The sequence below is a fragment of the Euprymna scolopes genome, chromosome 32 (genome assembly GCF_053919585.1).
Source record: "Euprymna scolopes isolate OS-2025 chromosome 32, ASM5391958v1, whole genome shotgun sequence".
Classification (NCBI taxonomy): Eukaryota; Metazoa; Mollusca; class Cephalopoda; order Sepiida; family Sepiolidae; genus Euprymna; species Euprymna scolopes.
Window position 1 is genome coordinate 37,425,498 of NC_136513.1, and position 3,495 is coordinate 37,428,992.

Here is a 3,495-nt window from a genome sequence, read left to right on the forward strand (position 1 = left end):
GGCTGAATGCGTGTGTATGTGTGTTTTAATATATCGATTCTGATTTATGTGGAGGGGTGTACATATATATGAACGTGCGTGCGGGTGTGCTTTGCATTTCATTTGTTTGTGTGTTGATATTAAGCTCTGTTCAATTCGGGAGTGAATCTTGTTATGTTTTTTCCTGTGTAAGTAAATAAAAGTAATTGTCTGTTTGGAAGATTGGCATTATTTTGAAGTTATATCCACTGCATGTATGCACGTGTTTTGAAACATAGAGGTGTCTGTTATCTGCGATTTTAATATTGCTCTTATGTAAGGCCACTCTATTGCTGAGGTTTTTGGTGGCACCTATGTAAGATTTGTTGCATGCTGTGCATCTTAGTGCATATACTACATTTCTGGAGGTGCAGTTTGGGTTCGTTTTTTATTCTGAATGTTGTGTTGGATTTTTGAATGTGTATGCGTTTCCTTCTATTATTATGTCACAAACTCCACATCGCTGTTTATTGCATTTTGTGACTCCTTTTGTAGTGCATTGAGCGAGTTTAGAAGAGATTTGGATGTGTTTTAAGTTTTGGGGTCGGCGTTTGCTTTTTCTTCATTTTTCTCTCGTTAGAATCTCTCAACCAATTTTATATAAATATATTCAATTACAACGACAGAATGCCACCAACATATAAAAAGCCTGTAGAGGATACACCAGAATCCCAAGTAACACCTAACATGGAAGACAAACATCTCGAGGATGAAATACTAAAACTAAATGAAAAGATGGACAGCATACCCCTGATCATATCCAATCAACATGATAAGGTATTAACTAACATTGACGAATCAACAAAAACATAGCGACCACATATCCGGAATGAAGGAGATCCACCAATTCCTTTTTAGACTTTGAGAATCCGAATGCAGAGAGGAGGAGGAAAAATCCCAAGGAATTATCGAAAGAAAAATAACCTGGCTGAAAAACCTACCAGAAAAAGAAAAAACAAACAAACAAACAAGCACCGAACATGACCAGTCAAACCAACCAAAAACAAAACAATCACACCCGATTTCAACGGCTAGAAAGATTTGAAAACAAAGTTAAGAAACGAGACACACATCATTCACAAACATACCCCCACAACAGATTGAGGTACACACAATGAAACGCAACAACATACCAACACCATACACCCATCCCCATCAACCAGCTCAACCAAAACCCCCATCAAACGCACCACACATCTACACACAAATACAGGCACCATACAAATACTACTACCAAAACACGCCAAACAACATATCAAACACCGACAACACAACACCCCCACAACAGTCCTAAAAAATTCAACCCTCCACAGCAATGCAAAAATAGTTACTACCAACCACATCATCCAACACAGTCAAGAACACGCTACCTCTCACCCTACTCCACCCATACAAACCACCAAAAAATTCCTTTACTTAACTATCCCTATCGAAAATACCCAATGAATCAAAACCACCTCCATAGATACCACCCAACCCAAAATAATCCCTACAGCATCCACCCCCAGTACAACACAGCACAAAGCAGACCTCCAAAATACCCCCCACGCCAACGTAGCCAATCTAAATACTCCAGGTACTATCATAATCCATACATCCCTATACATCAACATAACCAACCTCCCAACCAAAACAATGAAACCAACCATCATTTTTTAGGAATCCCTCACAAAATAACAACACTAGACTAGACAACATAAAACTCAAAGTCATAAATCTATCTACAGAGACACTTACAAATAGTGAAATTGAAGTACTAAAACCGAGTCTCAAATTCTGCCCAACCCCCAAAAGTAACTTAGCAGAGTTAAAGAATAGCTTAAAGAATTTGAATGCAAATTCAGACTGATGGATTTATTAAATGACAGGGAAAACATAACAGACGTAATGAACGTTGTCTTTGCTTTATAAAATACGGACGATGTTTTCTGCTCGACTCAATAAAAAAGAAAGAACAGGGATCCCTTCCCAAAATAGTGCTTCATTTTTTTGTTATTTTATTCTATGTTTTTCTTTTTTTCTTTTCTCGAACCCCCCTTCTTTAGCTAATGTTAATCCTTAAATAAAATTTATAAAATTTCATTTTTTGCGTTCGTCTTGTTATTTCATGAGTTCTGCATGAGTTCACCGGTGTCCTGAGACAAGATATTCCTTCCCCTTTCCATTCACCTCTTTTCTTAATTTCTTTTTATTTATTTTATTTTCTATTGTTGTGCCCATTGGTCTCTCGCCGTTCCCAGCGTATTATACATATAACCACAATTCCATGTTAGACACAACCTCAAATAATGGTCCCATACGTTCAAGTAGAAAATATTCTGTTTCAAAATCAAAAACTGTAAAACAAAAACAAATTGTCCCTTATCCTCGAGTAACCTCTGCGCCTTGATAAGTGGTTACTCCTTTGTAAAACAAGGCCGATAGCCATTAGACGCGTGCTCTCGTTTAATGAATGAATGCGTGAATGTAGGATTGACATGAAATTCTTAAAGATAAACTAAAATGACCGAAAAATGGCTGAAATGACTTTGTACTGACCAAAGATTTTGGTCACAAAACCAAAACTACTACTACCATCCTCCTCAGCACTATATTAAACCGTTCTTTTCCCTACAGTGTCAAGGACAATTCTCCCTCCTTAACCCTTCCTTTCAGCTAGTCACCCTGCTTACTGACTCCTCCCCTACAAGCCTGCTGCTACCATCCAAGTAGATTACGCTGGTGCCTTTTCAACGAGAATGAGGCAGAGTTCACTGAGTCGACGTCCAGTACACACGACTGCTATACTCATGTCATCCTACCATGTTCGCAGTGTTAACAGAAAATAAAATAATCTTTCAAATTAGTATTTGGTTTGTGTCTTTACTTACAACTTAAATAAATAAAAAGTAAATGACTTAGAATGACTTTAATGAACTTAAGGATGAATTGAATGACCTTAAGAATGACTTGAATGCTTAAAAAAAAACTGGAATCCTTCAAAAATAACTTGAATGATCTGGAGAAGTACTTGAATGGCTTGGAGACTGACCGGTTGTAAAGTGGGTGATCATTTTACATTAAATTAATACAAAAAAGTGATGCCCCACTTTATATCACAAAGTTACAAACATAAGTACAGCATGTAGTAAGAACAGATACTACACTTTGATCTTGGCCAAAAGGCCAAGAAAAGGGTATTTATTTGCTCCTTCACCGAGCAAATTAGGCACAAGGCCGATTTTTTATGTGAGGAGTGAAGGGGAAATGGGGACCAACTCCCCAGCGAGTAAGGGAGCTGGATAGTGACAATTGGTATGAAGGGTTGCCACTACATTGACCAAGGTGTTATATGTGGGGTTGCCCCCACATTTGGTCTTTGCTTACAGTATCTGCCGAAACAGATACTACACTTTGATCTCGGACAAAAGGCGGAGAAAAACTTAAAAAGCTAAGAACAGCATCTATTAACAACAGACCTTTGATCTTAACCAAAAA

At 37.7% G+C, this 3,495-nt stretch overlaps 1 pseudogene; it reads right to left on the bottom strand.

Annotated features, from left to right (window-relative positions):
* Positions 1-3,058: 3,058 nt before the first annotated feature.
* On the bottom strand, positions 3,059-3,196 carry LOC145256580 (U2 spliceosomal RNA; annotated as a pseudogene).
* Positions 3,197-3,495: the final 299 nt, after the last annotated feature.